At 48.3% G+C, this 21,878-nt stretch overlaps 1 protein-coding gene across 1 annotated transcript in view; it reads right to left on the bottom strand.

Moving 5' to 3' along the window:
- Positions 1-21,878, bottom strand: part of HSPH1 (heat shock protein family H (Hsp110) member 1) — a 2,244,846-nt gene that overhangs the window by 1,638,580 nt on the left and 584,388 nt on the right. The window lies entirely within an intron of this gene.

The raw sequence follows: 21,878 nt of genomic DNA, 5'->3' as shown, positions 1-21,878 counted from the left end.
CAGCTTCTCCCCAGAAGGCTCCATCGATCTACAATAGAGATTTGGATAGTATTCCGAAACCGGAATGAAATTTCATCCCCTGTGGTCCTACCATTCCCATCTGCCCCGATTATTCCACCTACTCTACTTTCTGCCCTGTTTGGCAGAAGCATCCCCACCTTCTCTATCCCTTTCATAGTATCTTTGCTTCGTGAACCTCATATTCTTCACCTCCTCCCCTATTAATGCCGAATGGAGCTCTTGTCTCTTATCTCGCCCAAGATTGCTCCCTTATCGGTCCCCTTGCTGAGGAGTCGTGTCTGTAGCACCTTCAGTTCTCCCTTGAGCCTGGGCTCAATCACAAGCGTTCCACAACAAGAAGGCCCCGGAACGTGGCTTTGACCGCTTCCAAGACCATTGCCATCCCTATCTCCCCATTATCATTAGTCTCGAAATATGCCTGCACCTCTCTCCCGAAGAAGTCTTGGAAGAGTCTGCACCTTAGAAAGGTGTTGTTGCACCTCCAGCGAAATTGTTGTTTGGGCCTCCTTATTTTCCATTCCGCTACCACCAGCTCATGATCACAGCAGGTAATTGCCTCCACCGTGGGTGCCCCCCTCTCAGCTTCTATGTCAAGAGAGACCGAGAGCAACTCTATCCTTATGTAGGTCTGGTGCGGGTGCAAAAAGAATGTGTAGCTCCACGGCCCCGTGTAGTGTCCCAGCCATATACCAAACCGGTAATGATCCCGTAAGAGGTGTTTGAAGGCAGTGTTCTCTGGGCCGCCACTTTCAGACATTTATCTTTAGCTGACCACCATTCTATTGTTGCATCTGCCACCAGGTTGAAATCTCCCCCCAGCACCCTGGCTCCCTCCATCCAACCTTCCAGAAACTCAAAGACCTAGCGCAGACAACCCATCTGTCCCAGGTAATTTACCCTTATCCATGGAACACCTTTATCCCTAGAAATTGACCACCAAATCCCCTTTTAACATGTATCTATGTCATCTTAAAGTTTGCTACCAATATGATACCCACTCCTTCCTTCTTGCGATCCCTGTGGAAGGCCCAAAAGTATCAATTTGCTTCCCACGTATTGCCGATTCCACCCCTATTTTATGATGGGTCTCTTGCAGGAAGAGGATTGCCAGGTGCTGTTTATGAAACATGTTACTCGTGAGGGATCTCTTGTTTTGGGATTTCATCCCCTTGCCATTTAGTGTAGATATGCGAATCTCATCCATAGCCTTTCCTTACCTTTATCCTGTCTCCCTGAGCATCACTCCATGGGAACCCCCTCTTTACCCCACCAAGAACCGCTGAATGGAACATCCCTCCCCCCATGAGCCCTCTTGCCCCCATAACCTCCAACTGAGGCGTTCGACCGTGCCTCCCAAACGTATTGGCAGCACCTGTCGAACCACCAAGAATGCCGTCCCCTGCCCATGTCAAAACATTTTACCTCATCACTGACCCCTATGTCCCTAGCCCCCATCCTATATGCTGCCCTCCCCCGGCCTATCTCCCCGTTATTCAACGAGATTCCATCCTCTTTGACCAGTATTACAGAAACAAACTGTTCCTCTCCCCCAACGTCTGCCCATTTGCACCCCTCCTAATCCCCCATCTCCCATCGTGCCGGTAAGCTTATCTAACCTACCCTTCAACACTGGGTATCCCGAACACCCTTCAAACAAAACAGATTAGCTCCATGTACCCCTTTCACTTCAGGTAAACTCCCCCTAGAGGGTAATGTACGGGGTACGTGGGGACCCGATTACGGTCAAAGAACTCCTTTCTCCTGCAGCCACTTTGCAAGGGGGGTGCACTTTTTCCACCTCAAAAGGGTCTGCGCCGAGAGGTCTTGAAATATTGCCACTCTGGGGTCCTCATATTCAATGGTTCCCATTCGTTTGGCCTTCTCCTTGTCCCGGTAATAATGTAGTCTCGCCAAGACGGAGCATGGCCCTCTGGTCCCCCCCTCCTGCCCGATGCACTCTGTCCAAGGTCACGTGTGCTCATTTTTTTGATCATATGACCAGTCCAATGATTTTCTGCACCTTCTTCTCAAGTCCAGCCAGGGATTCTCCCTCCATCTCTTTGAGACTAAAGAACCAGAGGTTGTTCCGCCTCTCCCTGTTCTCGATATTGTCCAGCTTAAGGCCCAGCTCCATTTCTCTTCTCTCGATGTCCCGAAACCAGACCTTGATCTGTTCCTCGAGAATACCTGTGGAGGCTTGATTCGTCGCCACCCCTTCGAGATTTTCCTCCACTGTATCACCTTTTGCTGACAAGCCTGCCACTTTGCCTCCGACATCGGTTCTCATAACCGCTTGTAATTCTCTGGTGTCAGGCATATCATGATCCATCGGGTCTGCCATGGCAAAGTAATCGGCGAAGCAGAAGGGTCCCATGTCGAGGTACATAAAGGCAATCATGCAGGGGTCTGATGCGCAGAAGCGCCCGCAACAAATGACGGCGGCCAAGGTACACTCACCTCCCCTTCTCCAACCAGAGATCGATGACCCACCAATAAGGAGATCCTATTTAATGGCAATGATGATGGAACTCAAGAAAGATATTAAGACTAGGGCGACTGACCTCACACATTTTTTTTTATTGTTGTATTGTTAGTTTACATAGAACCTTATACAACATTTCATATACAAGCAGTATACACTTCATTTTATAAAACAGATATACAAATATATAAAATGAAGAAAATCCTAAAATGCCATACAGGGGAACGAAAAAAATGTCATCAAAATCACAAACAGTATCATAAAATATTTAAAAAGAAAAAAAATCTCTCCCGCCTTAAAATTAAGATTACTATTGATTTAGTTTCTTTACCTTTTTTGATTTCATTACCATTATCCCCAATAGAGACATCACACGTTAAATTCCTTATTTTTTTCCTCCAATTCCTCCATTATATTTTGGAGCAGTAGACTCAATGCAAGAATTAAGGAAATATTTACACCCCACATACAACGACTCCAAAACAGATTGATAGACATTTCAAGATCCCCATTGAACCTATCTTTAAGATAAAATGCTTGTTTAGACTCAAAGTGGGTACATGTTAAGACATGGTGCTTAAGAGTTTCTAACGTGTCAGTTTCTCCACAGAAACGACATGTGTAGCTGGTATGGTTTTGATTAAGCACCTTTTCTTTATGTACCCAATGTTGAATTCTTTCTAAAGTCGGCATCTGATTGAGTCTAAAATGCATAAATATTACACTCGCCCTATAGCAAGGGAATCTTTGTAAATAAAGGGGAATACATTCCCTTGTGTGCCCAAACTTAGCATATTCCTTATAAGTTGAATATGACTCTACGCCATTTACTGTGTCCACCCAATCTGCCTTAAATAAAAGTCTCTTGACTAGTCCAGGTCGTTGAACCAGGTCATCTAAGCAAAAACCTAGAGTATCTAATAGAGAATTCATTCTATCACTGAATCCTCTAATAGATTTTACTGACCCGGATTTAACAACCTTATTTAACAACTCATACAGGGTGTTTACAGATGGATCATTCATTTTTCTAAATAAAGATAATTGTCTCCACAAATATCTAGCTTTGAGTGAGATAAGACATAACTCATGGCGGAAAATGGCGTTAGGGATTGCCATACATAGGCTGATTACTTCTTTCCACATTTTCCCCTGTACCACATTCAGATATGAGCTCATATCCTGGGTACAGATGTCCAAACCATACAAAAGAACCAGCTCACATTTCGCAAGATAGAAACATCGTATTGGTAAGAGCGAAAATGTACATACCCGAACCCTCAGAAATTTCATTTGAGTCTTTAATTTAGACACTTTGTCTACTAGACTCAATTTCCACATCTTCAGGCTAGATTTATTGGAAAAATTATAGCCTAGATATGTTATAGCCTGGACCTGTTCCACCGGATCATCGCCCATCTTCCAAATGTATGATTTGATAATTCTCTTCTTAGAAACTACAATCGTTCGGGATTTCGATGCATTAGGGGAGAGATTGTTCATCATCGCATATTGATAGAAAATATCCATCTTCATACGAAGGCCACGTGGGGTACGGTCAAAGAGAATAAAATCATCAGCAAAGGCCATCCACTCGATAACCAAACTACCCAACCTAACCGGGGCAATGGAAGGACCCTGCCACATGCCCTCCACATCACTAACGTACAAGTTGAAGAAAGTGGGTGCAAGTGAACAGCCCTGCTTGACCCCAACCTTAGTATCAATGGCATCGGAAAGAGAACATTCATGGGTTAAGTGCACCCTGACCGAGGTATTCCTATGTAACAGAGCCAAGAGTTAGACAATCTTACGTGGAAAATTAATTGCTAACATTTTAGTCCACAATCTTGCTCTGATAACCCCGTCGAAGGCATTAGAAAGATCCAAGGATGCCATAAAGACTTCACCCATGTTGGATTGATGGACAGAATCTCTTAAATGGGCCAAAATATTCCCATTCAGGTCGGTTCCTAAGCCTTCTCTAAAGCCAACCTGAAATGTGCTAAAGTAAGCATTCCTTCTAATCACTTTTTTAAAGTCCCTTAAAAGTAAAATACAGAAGACCTTACTAGTTGCATCTAAAAGGGCTATTGGTCTATAATTCTGGGGATTGAGGATGTCCCCTTTTTTAAATATAGGGACAATAATACTTTGGGCCCAAGATTTTGGGATGATATGATTTTTAAAAATATCAGAAAATATGGGTTTGAGCAACTCTGCCCACATTTCAGGGTCCGCCTCTATAACAAAAGGGGGAATGCCATCGGGGCCCGGCGCTCTAGATGGTTTGAGTTTGTTAATAGCCCACATAATATCCTCAATATCCCACAAACAATCACCCACCACTGGGGGACCCAAGTCCAAATCCTGTTCCCTAGAGAAGGCAGAAGGCAAAGCAAACTTTTCCTTATAATAGGAGCACCACACCTTCGCTTGGATAGGGCAATCAAGTCTGTCTTTTACAGGCATAAATGTAGTATTGACAGTTGCCCAAAATTTTACATCTCTGCCCTTGCAGAGATTATACATCATCAATTGGTGCGCTTCAAGATATTGATCCATTCTCAGTGACTTAATCACATTTTTGTGTTTCAGGATAATTTGTTTCTTTCTAAGCTGTAGTTCAGAAAAGGAGATGGGTAGTTTCTTCAAGGCTTTAATATTCCTATATTTAATATGCTTGGAACTTTGGATTCTAGTGTCACCCACTTTCCCCCTTGATGTCAACACCTCCATATCACTTGTCCTACTAATTTTGGAAACACATGACAATATAATGTTGTAGTAGGATCCCCCCAAATCATTGTCCTCTTCCCTACTAATTTGATGCAGCACTAGGGACAGGTTCTCCAAAACCAAAGTATTGAATTTCATAATCATTTTCTTATTCCATGCAATCCTTCTCCGATTATTTACAGCCTTTAGGCCCAAAAGCATAGGATTAATGTGATTACCAACATTTGAAAGTGAAAGAGAAAAACATAAGGGAATGTGGTCACCCAACTCTACCTCCATAAGTGTCAATTTTCCACATGCTTGCTTCCAGCTATTAGATACATAGAAAAAGTCAATTCTGGAGCTATTGCTTCCTCTTTTCCAGGTATATTTGGGTACATTGCAATCAAAGGCATGATCTAAAAGACCCAGATCCCAATGATGAAGGTAGTTATCCCACCATATACCTCTCTTAAGATTGGGGTGAAGAAATCTGGGGATCACCCCTCTTTCATTTAACATAGAGCCCTCAGCACAAACCAAATTAAAATCACCTCCCAAAATAATACGGTTTCCAAACCCCTTCTCAAACCAACCTTCCAGAATTACACCAAGAGAGTCTTCCACTACATCAATGGTCACCTTTAGTGGGTTCCAGTATAGATTCAACAGGAGGATCGGCTCTACATTATTCTCTGATGAAAGAACAATACCCAAAAGCCAATCACTCCTAAAAATCACATTGCCATGAAACCCCAAGTTACGATCGACAGCAGTAATCAAGCCACCACTAGGCCTACCCGCCAGCCCCCTTGATGCTAATGAAGAAAAAGTATAAAAACCTTCTATGTACATGTCAGACAACATCATAGTTTCCTGGAAAAAATAAATACGGGCCAAGTGTAGTTTTCCCTTTTGTTCAAAAACATATTCAAATGTAGTCCCTCACAAGAATTCCAGGAAATCACTTCAATATTAGAGCTGTTAGGAACACCCATTACCCTGTCTAAGTGTCTCTAAAGTTTTAAGCGCTGGTTTCAACCATGACCAATCCTGAGCACTATTAAGGAGGCTGGAAATTAAAGCCAACCCTGGTTTGGAATGTTTTACTTTATTATTACCCAATTGTGTGGTTTGTTGCATTTGAGTATTAGTCGGTTCCTTGTATTGAAGGAAATTATCGGCCTCTTTGTCATCTGCTAATGTGGATAGATCATAGCCCAAAGAGTTGAGGTTTTTTTCTTGAGCACGCACCATATCTGCTACCATTACTGAGTGAAAGCATCTTACCATTCGATGGTTATTGTGATTGGGTAGAGAAATAGCGTCTATATCATCTGTTGTTATAGCTCGTAATAAAGGAATCTGTTTGAACAGGTTTAAGAGATGTGTTCTGTTTAGACTAGCCTGAGAATCTGATTTATTATTGTTAATCCAACCCAAAATCTTCCGTGTAGCTCTTTGAAAGGGGCTGGGCCAGAGTAGATTGCTGCTTTGTGTTATCAACAAAAGATTGAGGGGGTAATTCATAGAATTCAGCGCACAAGTGGCGCACAGTGTGCGCGTGCGAATCTCTGCGCCAGCCGCGATGCGCTAAAATCCATTTCCGCGCACAGCACATTCATGGATTTTAGCTACCAAAACCAGCCGTGGCGCACACTGGCGCAGCGACCCTGCAGCAGCACCAGTTACGCCCCCAAGAACACCCCTCGCGCAGGTAAAAGCCATCAAAATCCCCAATCCAGCGCAAAGGGCTGCGCAAACCCTGTACCAGCATGGCAAGCAGGGAATGTGTATTACTGGGGTTCGCTGGAAGTTTCACACGCGATAGGCCCTGTGCGAGGAGGGTACGTGTATTACTGGGGTTCGCGGGAAGTTTCACACGCGATAGGCCCTGTGCGAGCGGGGTACGTGTATTACTGGGGTACGTGGGAAGTCTCACACGCAATTTCAGCAGGGTATGTGTATTTCGGGGGTGTGCGGGAAGTTTCATACGCGATAGGCCTTGTGTGAGTGGGGTATGTGTATTACTGGGGTTCGCGGGATGTTTCACACGGGATAGGCCCTGTGCGAGTGGGGTACGTGTATTACTGGGGTTCGCAGGAAGTTTCACACGTGATAGGCCCTGTGCGAGCAGGGTACGTGTATTACTGGGGTTCGCGGGAAGTTTCACACGCAATTCCAGCAGGGTACGTGTATTTCGGGGGTGCGCGGGTGTTAGGCAGAAACCTGTGCAGTTCCCTTAGGGATCACTGCAAAAGATTTAAGACTACAGGTGTTGGCAGTAAACCCACTTGGTAGCAGTCTGTACCACCCAGATTTACCTGGTAGCTGTGGCTGAGCAGTCAGACTTCCCTCAAGAAGAGTTAGGCAGCATGCAAAGTATACTCAATAGGCACTCAGATACAATAATACAAGCAAACACTGACCAGAGCTTTGGTATCAAAGTATATAATTATTTATTTAAAAACACACAGTTGAAACACTCTAGCACTCTTATTGTAAAATATTCTAAACACAGTTACTATTATGATATATACACCACTTTTTCCCTATTAGAACATCACAGTAAAACACCACCTATTTTCATACAGAGGTGAGCGCTTAACTAGATTGCACTCTAAAAAGTTTGTGAAAAAGGGAGGGAAAAAGACAGAATATGAAGAGGTACACCACTCTATGATTCAATAACACTGTTAGCAAGGTAGAGAGCAAAAAGTCACTGGTGAGCCAAAGTCCAAAGGCTGAGCCCACTCTTAGAAAGAGCAGAGCACAAATGCGCCCAAGATCACACAGTTACACTAGGCTTAGAAAGTCTTGCAGAGGGTTCAGAAAAGAGTATAGAGAGGCTTAGAAAAGTTTAGCCAAGGTGTCCCAGGCTAACCCAGGTTCGAAAGCCGGGGGCTAAATCTACCCCGTACAGTCGGTAGCAAGGGAAGCCAGATGGGACACGGTACCTTAAGTGGGAAGGATCCTCCAGCGGTGGCAGTTGTTCCTGGTAGTGGGTGCAAGTTGCATGGTCGTCCAGGGGAAGAGAAGATCTCGACTTGGAGGAAAGATGAAGGTTGTTGCACTAGCAGGGCAGAAACCAGCCGCAGAGTTTTCTGGTTAAAGGTGGTACCTTGGTTTCGCAGTCGTGGTAAAACGTGGTATCCCGGTTGCCGGGGTGCTTGGCACGGGCAAGGCGGCCACGAGATACGTGGGGAAAGCCAAAAGACGGTGAAACTGGTTATCACCACCAGTTAAAGGAAAAAGACTCTCCGGCGGGAGATCTCCTCTGTCGTTGGGAAAAAGTGGTGAGACGGTCCAGCAGGGCTCCACCGGTCGTGGTGTCGTGGCAGGTCGGCTCAGCTTCTCCCTCGTCGGATTCTTAGGTCCTGTGGCGACTTCTGAAGTTCCAGTCCCCAAAGCCCTGCTTTTATGCAGCAAACCCTGATTCACTCAGCCTAGCTGTCACTCGAACATGCTAAGTGGTGAGCCGGTCGGCTCACCACTTGGGCCAATCAGGATGGAGTGCGACTTGAGTTGCCTAGGCAACTCAGTCCAGGGTGCCTACATTTCCCTCCACCCCTCCTAAGTACCCCAGACAGAGTGGCACCACTTCTGTGGAGAAGCCTGCCAAAAAGTGGAACAAAGGGCTCGACTTGGGTTGGAGTCACAGAAGAGAGCACAAACGCCATTTTAGAATCAAGTTTTGGCAAAAAATACCAACCGGAGAATTAATATTAATTAAATAAACCGGCGGTATGTTTGAGGCTACCGTAAATAAATAAATAAAGATAGTAGCCTAAAACAATGGGAAATCCCATAGGAAAATATTTGCGGTTGAATATAAAAAGTAGTATCCACTGCCACCAGCCAAAACTCGATCAGGGGGAACGGAGACGTGCCCCCTCGACTAACAGACCCCGGGGCAATTGAATTGCCCCAGCCAGTACGTCCACAATATGATGGTTTGTACTGGTTCTGTTCAGAATTTAAGACTAATAAAGTCAATGGTGACTTTACATGCCCTGGGAGACAGTAGTCAGTCCCAGGGTATGGAGTCTATACTGGGGGGTCACTATGACACCCCTATGTCACTGCACTGAGGGTGCTGTGTAACACACATCACAAAAACACATGAAGCCCTATGGAGTAAAAGACCCCATAGCCCATTAAACACATCTAGATTCAAGGAAACACTCTCAAATCATGCCCAAGAGTGAGGGTAAAAGAGTCTCATTCTTGGCAGGAGAAAAAAATAAACCCCAAAAATCCAGCAAAGCTGCTGGGGTCTCACTAGGTTAGGAAATTCAGCCTAAACAGAGACTTCTCCCTAAAAGCGGGGAGTCCTACACATGAATTGGCAGTGTGGGTCCTCCCAGGTGTTCCCTCTACACCCTCCACGGCCCCTGCAGGCAGCCCACACCACAGGGGACTACCCTGCACCCCTGGTCATGTCCTGCAGGCAGCCCATCCACCATGGACATGCCCCCCAGCAAAGCCACATGTCAGCTTGCACTACTGATCACCAACTCATGTCCTCCTGCACCCCCAACCCCCAGCAGTGCAGGGCACCTGCCAGCAGGCCCCCACTCATGTCCCATTCATGTTCCCCTGCACCCCCACCCCCCAGCAGTGCAGGGCACCTGCCAGCAGGCCCCCACTCATGTCCCACTCATGTCCCCCTGCCCCCAGGTCATGACGATCCTCAATCATGGCCCTTATGGCCAGCCTCCCCAGCCCAAAGACCCAACCAAGTATTGCATCCACCCACATAGAAAAGGCAATTACATGATACAACCCCAATGGCAAGTATGTAAATGAACAAATGTCCGTCACACACACACAATGGGTGCAAGTGAATGTGAAAACCCATATCATGAAATGCATAAAACCAATTAGATAATACCACACATAGAAGTATGAAGAAAAAAAATGTATTAAACACAACATGAATGTAATTAAAATCCAACACACAACAATGGGAATAATAAAAGAAAAGCTGCATGTCCGTAAAAGAATAAAAAACAAGAAATCATAATCCAAAGAAATCCAAAAGAAATGGTGTCCAAAGTCACAGTCCAACAAAGCAAATCCAAGGGAAAAAAGAAAGTGAAAACCATTGCTCCATGGTGAAAATAAAAAAAAGAGAATAATCCAATGGTGAACTATGTACAGATGAACAATCCAGGGTCCATGAGCCGAACTGATGAAATGAAACCTATCAAAAATACTACCTAATAAAAAACTATATACAAAAACGTGGTGCATTGTCCAAGCGCAACCAAAATAAAGAAAAAACTAAAGGAAACCTAACAATATACAATGGCGGGGGGCAAGTCCAGCGGCTCACTCTGTGGTGTCCCGGACCAGGGCATCATCGAACTCCATGTCTATTTTCCGGAGGTGGGCCTCTGTCCTGGCCCCGAGGTCTCGCAGGGAGGCACCCATGGCCTGTTCCAACTCCCTGCGAGTTGCCTCGAGGCACTCCGCCCGCCTCAAAGCCTGACGCATGGAGAACTCCGCCCTGACCATGGTGAGCCGCGCCTCTTCCGCCGGCCGCCGCTCCGCACCTATCTGCTGGCCCAACCGGTGCCACACGGAAGACACTCCCATTCCTGGTACCGCCTGCCCTCTGGCCGATGCCTGCCTCTCCGATGGTGATGGCCCTGAGCCATCATTGCTCCCACCTAGAGCTTGCTCCTGTTGCTGCTGTCCATGTGCCGTGTCTGATGGTGCCTGCACATCCTCCATCAGCTGGTCTCCAGTTGTGGTGTCCACCCCTGCTGGGCTGCCGACTCCCGACTGTGGCAGGGATGTGAGCTCCACCAAGCTGGCTGTGTTGGTCGGGCCAGGTCCACAAGGGGCCCTGGTGGAATCTGGGCCGGAAGACGGTGTGGAGAGCGACTGGCGCATAGTCTCCACAGAGGAGGAGAGGTCCGCCATAGTGCACGACACATGTAGGAACCCACCAACCAGGGCCCCTCCCAGCAGTGCCACGTCACGACGCTGCTCTCCGTGATGGTGTGCGTTCTCCACCCAGGAAGAACGCACGTCATCACGAATGACATGCGTGCGCAACGCGACACCAACTAGGACGGAGCCCATACGTTCGTGGGACCCCTTGTCCGCAGGTAGTGGAGTGGCAGATGAAAAGCACTCTCCCCTACCTGCAGCCGGGCCTGGGATGGGGCCTCCCTGCTGGTGCATGGTGGTGCAGTCACAGGGTCAGGGAAAGCGACATGCACAGGCCCCTCCGCGGTGACCTGTGCTGCCTCCTGGCCCTGGACTGCACCACTTGCACCAGTGGTACTACCCCCACCAGGCCCCATGTGCGGCTCAGTAGCGGGCTCCTCCTCCTCTGTGGAGACCACCAACCTGGATGTCTCCACACCGTCTTCCGCCATTGGAAGCCCCTGTGGGGGCTCACCCGGCCCTTCCACCACAGCCGTTGTGGCAGACGCAGCACCAGCCCCCTCGCTCCTGGATGATGGTAATTCCTGGGAGTGTGGCTGGGCCTTGCGTTGCCGCCCAGTGAGGCATCCCCGCCGCTTGGCTCCACAGCACTGTCTCCGCCCTCTTCTTCACTTGACGCTGCGTAGAGGGAGACATAGAACACAAGCATCAGGGTACAGTACAAAATACCCTAGACAGGAAGCAATAACACATGAGTGGCACTGTCAAATGTCACTTCCATCCTGTCATTCCACAACACATGGGTGAATGCACACAACACACATGCAGAAACAGTCCCGGCGCCTGCAATCAACATCAACATCCATGTAGAAGGGCCCCTGTAAACCAAGATGTTGCCTTCAAGGTCACATGCATCCATGGCGTTTCAAAGTCACACACACACTTCTCAGGCACACACACACACACACGTGCACCATACATGTACATGACATCAGCACCCATTCCTCACCCCCCCTCATGTCCAGGAACAGAGACAGCCATGCTTTCATGTGTGCATTCTGCATAGAGCTCCCCATGTTGCATTAAAACACATGCACCAACCATGTGGTTCACACATAACTGGTCTCACATGCATGACCATGATGTCCCTGCACACACACATCCATCGATGGCCTATGTCACACATACAGGCAAGCATCAGACTACCAGCACACTGCAACATGCCCTGTCTCACACAGCAATGCTTGGCCACTTACCGCTCAACTCCAGACGGGTCTGCCTCCTAAGGATCTGGGCGTAGAGCGCTGGGCCTACGTGTTCCAGGACCCTCATCTGGATGTTACTCATGCGTGCCCGGCCCCCCTCCGCGATGCGCCGGGCCTTGTGGAGGGTCCTGGACCTGAAATCCTCCCAGTACTTCTTGACGTGCTTGATGTCGCCGGTTGCCACCCCCTCCGCGTTGATGGCAACCACTACGTCGTCCCAGATCCTCTCCCGTCCTTCCTTGTTGGCGCGCAATGTTCCGAAGAGGGCATCATAATGCCCCAGGACATGCTCCACCAGGACACTGACTTCGGTGGCAGTGAAGCTGGTGGCCCTATGCCTCTCTGGCTGGGGGTTGCCAGTGGCGCCAGATGGAGATGTGCCCGACATGGCAACCCCAGAGGCAGGAGTGGGTGGGCAACTGGGTCCTGGGGCTGGGCTGCGGAGCGATGGTATCCCAGTCGGGAGTCTTCTGTTCCAGCAGGGATGGACACAGCAACTGGACCCCTGCAGATGGCTGATGTGCAGGCACCAAATAGCAGGGCACGTAGGCAGCAGGAAGACAGGCAGCAGCAGATGGCAGGTAGGAGCGTGCTCGGGGCTCTGGGGGGCAGGAAAATGGCCTTCAGGGCAGGAGCGTGGTCTTCCGTGTGTGTACGCGTGGCCAGCTTGATACGGAGTGATTTGGCACGTGAAGAAATTTCACATCAGCGTGTAATTCGAGGAAAGGCCCTTAGCGTGTAAACGCGTCAGCACACATACGCGATTTCATTGGACCAAAGGCCTAGGCGCGTAAGCGCGTCTGACGTATCGCGCGAAAGGGCAACACCCCAGGAATACACGTACCCCACTCGCACAAGGCCCTTTTGCGTGAAAACTTCACGCGAACCCCAGGAATACACGTACCCCACTCGTACAGGGCCCTTTCGCGTGTAAAACTTCACGCAAACCCCAGGAATACACGTACCCCACTCGCACAGGGCCCTTTCGCGTGTAAAACTTCACACGAACCCCAGGAATACACGTACCCCACTCGTACAGGGCCCTTTCGCGTGTAAAACTTCACGCGAACCCCAGGAATACACGTACCCCACTCGTACAGGGCCCTTTCGCGTGTAAAACTTCACGCGAACCCCAGGAATACACGTACCCCACTCGCACAGGGCCCTTTCGCATGTAAAACTTCACGCGAACCCCAGAAATACACGTACCCCACTCATTCAGGGCCCTTTCGCGTGTAAAACTTCCCGCACACCCCAGGAATACACGTACCCCACTCGCACAGGGCCAATCGCATATAAAACTACCCGCGAACCCCAGTAATACACGTACCCCACTCAGTATATACGTGCTTTTTTTTGTGCACACTTTTGTAATGCGCAGGGAAGCTACCGCCTGCCTTCGTGTGGCGGACGTGTTTAGGCCTGTGCGTGTCTTTGCCCGTGCGCGGGTTTGCCCTATTCGATTCCATGAATACGTGTGGTTCACGTGCGTGTGGGAGACCCGTGTACTTCCCAGCAGTGCTTCCCCCGTTACGCCTTCTTTTTCACACGTTATTCCCCATTCCGCATGTTACACCGCCTGTTACACCGTGTTACACCGCCTGTTACGCCTACTTTTGTTGTGTGCACTTAGCGCACGCTGTTTGGAGACGTGTGCGCCAGCGTGCGCCACGCAGAATTTTGGTGCACATCCTGGAATTTACGTGCGCACAGACTTCCATGAATCGTTGTGCGCGGGTTTCGCTGCGATTTTCGCACTGGCACTGTGATTCGCACGCTTTCGCACGCTTGCGCTGAAAATTTCAGCGCACATTAATTCCATCAATCGGCCTGTGAATCAATGCATTTCCTTGAGAGTCCTGGATTTTAAAAGAGTGTGTATCTAGGGGGTTTTCCCCCATATTATTAAGGGTTAAACCACTCCCACTCTCAACCGTAGCAATCGTCCCATTAAGGGAGGGGATTCTGGAACATACTACCAGTGTTATTACTTGGGCAATAATGGGGAGCTTAGTTTGTTGTATGCCTATAGATGTTCTAGTATGTTTGGTGCTGGTTATTTTACCAAAAGCTGTCATCTTTGTTTGGTTTGCGGGCACTCTTGCACAGTTTTCGATAAATTACTCTCATCCGTGTTAGGGTTGGTGTTTTTTTCTCCCCTGGCTAAAGATCCTTTATTAATGGCCTCCCCCCGGACCTGACTCTCTCCCCTATTAGGGCCCTTTTGTACCCCGCTCTCATCCCACTCTTCTTGAACCTGAATATTTCTAATTGCTTTGAGGTTGGAATTTCTACCTTTAATTTTAGTATTAAGCATATTTTTAGTTTTTTTAACCTGCTTTTTTGCCTTTTTACGTTTACACACCGGAGATTGGGGCACCTCATTTATATCATAGTCAGAGCTGTTAACAGGGCCTATTTCATCGGTATTTGTCATAGCACCTGTTTCTAAAACTTGGTCTACTAATTTTTTCTCTCTATGTTTTCTCTTTTGTTTACGTTTTTGTCCCTTTTTAGGTGGAGCGTGTTGAATAGTTATTGGGCCTCATTAGGACCCAGGCGGTAAGGGGTTTACGGCGGCGTAAACAGCGCCGACCCTTACCGCCTGATTCCGAGGTCCCTTAGCGCCATGGAGGATTTAACACCTGCTTTTAGCAGGTGTTAAAATCCATGGCGCTAAGGGACCTTGTTGTTAATTACGCCACCGTAATTTACGGTGGCGTAATTAACGCCTTCCCCACTCCCATTATGCCCTATGGGGCAAAAATGGGAATGGGGAAGGGTAAATGGGGATTGGGGACTTACCGCCCCGCCAACTCGGAATGGGGCGGTAAGTCCGCCAACCACCATGGCGTAAACGTAGTTTACGCCATGGTGGTAAAGGTACGACCCAGGCGGTAACTTACCGCCTGGGTCGTAATGAGGCCCATTGTGTCTTCACTACTAATATTCAGACATTCCCCCTCCTTAGATATTTCTCTCCCGTGCTCCTGAGAACTAAGATTTTCCACATCCTGTTCTTGAGTAAGCCCTTATGTTGCCTTGGCAATAACATCCAAAAGGACAGAAGGACTATATGGACAGCTCAGTTCCTTTCCATAATTTGTATTACTGGATTTATTACCTCCTTGGCTAGGGCAATCTAGATCCACTATTCTTTTATCTGAAGAGGTTAGGCGATCCCCTGTAAACATAACTTCCAACAAAGTGGTGATCTTAGCATCCATGGCTGTTAACCTAGTATCTTGTTCCTTTCTATATTTATCAAATAGACTCTGCTCTTTAATATTCTGTTCATTAGTGGTCTTGCACTCTGCTATGCCATCCAAAAAAGCCAGTTGAGTCACAAGTTGATTAAAAGCAGCTTGTTGCCCTACAATGGAGCCACAGAGTATCTCTTGGGACTCACCCATGGTTTTCAGAGCCAAGTTCAAGCTAATATGTAAATTAGATAGGAGGGGTAGAAGAAAATCTCCTCTATCCTCCCTACCTAAATCGGGTTTTCCATGTTTATCTTTAGCTACAGCGTGACTTTCCAGTGTAATATGATGGGGGTCAGTTGCTCTATCCACTGTTTCAGGTCGAAAGTACCCTTCCTTATACGTTTGAGTATAAGCTATCTTCCTATGTATGGATATTTTGGGTATCTCTAATACCGGTCTAATGGGGGATTGTTACCTACCCTATTGTTGTTTCCCCATCATGGTAGTATTACTAAATTGTGAGAGTGCACCACTCGGCGCACCCTCTGATAAGCTCCTTGCCCCCTTATCTTTAGATAAGGATCTACCTGCTGGACTCTCTAAATCATTCTTTTCTTTTTGCAAATCACCCGTACGATCTGCCATAAGAAAAAAAGAGTCATCCAGATTACTCACCCCCAAAGGTTGATTAAGATTATTCTTTGAACGAATGGGGGTCCCTTTAAATTGTTCTCCCCAACCAGCGTGCTTAGTGCTCCCCAACTGGGTAGGACCAAGAACACATTGGGGGTCATTACGACCCAGGCGCTAATTGCGCCAACTTTACCACCATGGTGTAAACTATGTTTACACCATGGTGGATGGCGGATTTACCGCCCCATTCCAAGGTGATTGGGGCGGTAAATCCCCATTTCCCATTTTCCCTTCCCCATTCCCATTTTTGCCCCATAGGGCATAATGGGAGTGGGGAAGGCGCTAATTACGCCACCGTAAATTACGGTGGCGTAATTAGCATCATGGCAGGTTAGCGCCATGGATTTTAACGGCTGCTAAGAGCAGGCGTTAAAATCAGAATAGGCGTTAAGGGTTAACGACGGCGTTAACCCTTAACGCCTGGGTCGTAATGAGGCCCATTGCATCTTATCCTGATCATCCTTTCCAAAAATAAATATTGCTGGCGAGATATGGGTGGACTGCTTAGTGCCAAACGGGTATTTTCCCTTATTATTTCCCATCGTATTCAATGTTAATAAATCGGAGCCTTGAATTTCCCCAGCTTGCATTTTTCCATTTAAGATCATCTTCTGAAGAGGAGTGGATCATCTTCTGAAGAGGAGTGGAAGCGTGAAAACGGACCAACCTTTTAGTACCAATTAAACTTTGTTGAAGACATTCTTCATCTGTAAGTTCCTGTCTAGAATCCAACAAGTCCGTATGAGCCCCAGTAGCCTCTATAACTAGTATATCTAAATTTCCCTCAGTAGGAGCTTGAACCTCCAAGGTTGCGGGATCAGTAGTGGGCTATCCCTCCATGCTCCCTTCAAATCTACAGTTAGAATTTACATTGTTGTTTTCAACAGATACATTAGAGCAGCGAGCGGTATTCAAACTGTGGGTTGAGACCCCCCAGGGGTCCGCAGGGGCATTCCTGGGGGGCCCTGAGAGCTCAACATGAAATATAAAAAATAAAAAAGAAATCTTTTTTTTTTCTTTTTTTAGATTGGAAGAAATGGGCAGGGGTGGCTCACATGGTCGGGCTGAAGCATGAAACTGTCTCAGGCAACAATGAAAAAGTGGCCCGCGGTTGTAAATGGATATTCATTCCTTTAGTCACAGACTGGGCCTCATTACAACTATGGCGGGACGGTAACAGCGGTGACGGTATGCTACCGGCACAGTTGCTACCGTACCGCCATAGTACTAGTTGTGCATGCGAGCTCGTTGGATGCACCAGCACCTTCAGGTGCCAGTGCATCTGAGCTCCCCGTTCCCATTGAGCCCTATCGGGCTCAATTGAGAATGGGGATCTACCGGTACCGGCACCCGTGAAAGGGCAATTATCAGGTCCACCTAACTCACCTGTTACTCAATTACTCAAATGGGTAATTGCCCATTTGCGGGTGCCGGACCCGTATGCAACTCCGGTGGCAGCCGTGCCGGTTTTACCGGCATAGCTACCGCCAGGGTTGTAATGAGACCCCACTGTTTCAATAGTACCCAAGGGGGTGCTTTGTGTTAAAATGTAAGTAAATTGTGATATATTCAGCAACAATGGTCAAAATTACTAACTGCATAGTTAAGTAACTCATCAAACTGGTCCACATTGGCCAAAATGGTGGCCCATTTTGACTGGCCCGCATTAGCATTTTACATTTTTGGTACAGGCATTGCCCTATAGACTAGTCCGAGCCTGGCGGCTCATCCATAATGGTGAGGGGGAGCCCACCCAGTGGCCCCTCACTCATTATGGAGGAACTAAGGAGCCAGCCCAGTGAAACATTGAGCACTCACGCAGCTGCTTTTTCCAGCTGATGGAGTGCTCCTGGGCTGGCTGAACTGTCAAAGGGAAACAATGTTTCCCTTTGACAGTCCAGTTTAGTTCCCCAGCCGCACATGCTCACTGAGCCATGCAAGTGCTGGGGCGTTTTGCTTTGCCAGCATTGCATAGCTCATTGGAAATGCTGGCTGGGGCACTGCATGTCTGTATGTCCGAGGGGGAGCTCCTGCGCCTTCTCGCACATACGGACAGAGCAGCATGGAGCAGGGCGTTTCAACACCCACACACAGGCCAATGCAGAAGGTACGTTTATGGTATGACTCGGATCTCGTCACCCTAAAACGCAAGTGCAGGGTGGCAGAGAGGAAATGGCGTGCTTCATGTTCATCCTCTGACAAACTGGCCTGCCGCCTGCTCCAAAGGCAATAGCGTCTCTCCGTTCTCACCAAGAAGAAAGCCCATATCCAAGCCTGCATCTCTGCGGCATCTAACAACTCGGCCGAACTCTTTAAAATCTACAAGGAGCTTGCCAACCCTGCAGCAGTCTCTACCTCTCCTGTCCCCTCCCAGGCCCTCTGCACTGCACTGGCCTCTCACTTCATCTCTAAAACTCAGGAGATCCTGTCTTCACTCTCCTCCTTTCACCTCCCTCCCTCTCTTCCCTGCTCTTCCTCTAGCCCTTCTGCAGCCAACCCCCCTCCCTCCTTCTCTGCCTTTCCCCTTTTCTCTGCTGACGAGGTTTCCAGACAAGTCCGATCTATGAAAGTCTCGTCTAAACAGGTTCACCCCTGTCCCTCCAAAACTATCAAGGACCACATCGACTCCCTGGCACCTGCCCTGGCTGACTTTTGCAACCACTCCATCGCCTCTGGAGTCTTCCCATCCCCCCTTAAGCACTCCCTTGTGCACCCTCTTATTAAGAAACCCTCTTCCGACCCCTCCTGCCCGGCTAACTATCGCCCAATCTCCATCACTCCCTTCCTGGGCAAGCTCCTGGAGAAACTGGCCATCTCCCAGCTTAACCTCCATGCTGAATCTGTTGGTAGTCTTCATTACCATCAATCTGGCTTCAGAGCTGCCAGAAGCACGGAAACTGCTCTCCTGAACATCCGTGAGGACCTGCTCTTGAACCTCGACTCCAACACTCTGTGTGTTCTCATTCTACTCGATCTCTCTTCTGCCTTTGACATGGTCAACCATGCCATCCTGCTCAACCGTCTCCGTGATAACCTGGGTATCACTGGTCAGGCTCTGGCGTGGCTGACCTCTTTCCTTTCCAATCGATGCTCCCAGGTCCAACTGGGGTCCTTCCTCTCTGACATCTTTTTTTCCACCTGTGGTGTCCCCCAGGGATCTAATCTCTCTCCCTGGCTGTTCAACCAGTATCTGGCACTCCTTGCCCACCGCATCGCCGCTCTCTGCCCCAACTTTCAGTGCTATGCGGACGATACCCAGCTCATTTTCAGGCTACCCTCGGCCTCCTCCTCTCCTTCCCTCATCTCTGACTGTCTATCTGCTATCCAGGAATGGTGTGCCGCCAATGACCTCTGCCTTAATGCCAGTAAGACTGATATTCTACTCATCGGCACACCCACTCCCTCCTTCCCTGCAGCTCTCTGGCCAGCCTCTCTTGGCCCTCTTCCTGCTCCTACCTGCAAGGCAAAAAACCTTGGGGTCATCTTCGACTCCACACTCTCCTTCTCTCCTCATATCTGACGTCTCTAAGAAGTCACACTACCAACTGCACCTACTCAGAGGTATTCTTCCCTTCCTCTCCTTCCCCCAGAAGCTCACTGTCTCCCGAGCTCTGGTTATCTCAAAGCTGGACTACTGTAACAGCCTCTATCTTAATCTGCCTGCATCCACTCTACGCCCTCTGCAACTCATCCAGAACAGGACTGCGAGACTTGTCCTTGGCCTCAAGCCCAGGGACCGTATCTCTCCAGGACTGAAATCTCTACACTGGCCCCCAGTGGCTGCGAGGATTAAGTTCAAAACCCTCTGCATTGTCCACAAGGCCTGCTGGGGCCTGGGGCCTGAATACCTTCAACTCTCTCTTCCTAAATATCTTCCTTCCCGAGCCCTTCGCTCATCCGTCTCCAACTCCCTCAGGGTCAGCCGCTTCTCGAAGCAACGAGCTGGGGGTAGATCTCTCTCTGCGGCAGGGGCCTCCCTCTGGAACAGCCTTCCTGCCTCCCTGAAACTTGAGGAGAACCATCTCCGGTTCCGGAAGCACCTCAAAACCTACCTCTTTGCTTCTGCTTTCTCTCTCCCTCTCCCCTGCTAAATTCTTCACTAAACTGCACTGAATCTGCAACTGGGCCACTCTCACCGACCTCGGTACTGGGCCCAGCCACTCTCCACTTGCTCTGCCTCCCTGGCAACCCCTGCACTGCGGGGCTGTCTCTGTATCCCTACAGCCCCCCCTCCCAGCACTTGTCTGCACTTACCTTGCATTTGCCACCAGCTGGCCCTATTTTATTTATTTTAAACTACTTACCTTGTACTGCACTTCCCCCCTCCCCTACCCCTTACCCCTGCACTTGTGCGATCTAAATGACACCTGGCCTAGTAGGATCGTTGTCTGTCTTCCCCTTGTTCCCCCCTCCCTGCCTCGTTGCGCCTTGAAACACTTGTGTATAGGCGCGTTACAAATGCCATATCATATCATATCATATCATATGTTCATTGTTTTTGTTTAAACATGTGTATGGATGCGTGTATGCTTATGTTATGAGTGAGTGTATGGTGATGGATGCTCGGGTGAATGATAGAGTGATTGCTGTATGAATGTGCAGCGCCTTGCATACACACATAATCATGTTGATTGTGTTAGGCCCAGTGGGGCCTAGGGGACAGGGATGGTATCTTTTTACTGGACATCTATCATACATGTCCAGTAAATAATGTCTTGCCTGCCCCCTGGGCCCCCCAGCACCAATTGCAAACTGTTTGGCTATTTACCCATTTTAACCCATTATTTAAAAAAAATTCCTGAGTCCCCCTTTATTGGTTCGGGCTCCCTCACTATGCTCAGTCGCTATGGCATTTTTGGGGGAAATAGTAATGCCCCTCCACTTAAAAAAGTCACCAGCCGCCACTGGCCCTCAGACTGTGTTGGGAACGGGATGGAGGAACCCAGGGACTATGGTGAGAGCACAATGGGCGGGAACCATGGGATAGTGGTGGGAGCAGAGTGGGGAGAGCCCAGGGTGTGTGATGGGGTGGGTAGACACCAGGGGCTGGCTAGGAGTGGGATGAGGGAGCCCAGCGACTGTGATGGGAGCAGGTGACGGCGCGCAATACATACTGTCCATTTGGCATTTCTGGGGGGTCCAGACCTACCCAAATTTTGCGCAGGGGGGCCCTGGCCAAAAAGGTTTGAAGACCACTGCATTAGAGGCAACCATATTTCCCATATGATCTATATTAATGGGCGCCTCACAATGTATCGGAGAGCCCAACTGGACTTCTACTATCTTAGTCTCTTGACTCTCGACAGTTTCAAATCCTCTTCTAAGTGCAGGCATATTCAAGTAATGTGATTGTAAGGGAACACTCCCTTCTGATAGAAAGAAAAAAAAGAGGAGAGTACAACTCGCAACCTCTTAAAGAAGAAAAAACAATTATATATAAAATGGCAGGGAAAGAAAGCAATTTGATTAAAATCTGTATGACATTCAACAATTCTCTAAAATCGAAATGGCATAGTATTTAAAAAGATTATGTATAATATATTTTGCACTGCCTTGGGAACGCCCGATGGCTTGAGGAGCAGCCTTAGTCCGTCT

This window comes from Ambystoma mexicanum, chromosome 7q (assembly GCF_040938575.1).
Source record: "Ambystoma mexicanum isolate Mex_15411 chromosome 7q, UKY_AmexF1_1, whole genome shotgun sequence".
Lineage (NCBI taxonomy): Eukaryota > Metazoa > Chordata > Amphibia > Caudata > Ambystomatidae > Ambystoma > Ambystoma mexicanum.
The sequence above is the reverse complement of the archived record's forward strand: the minus strand, read 5'-3'. Positions and strand labels throughout refer to the sequence as shown.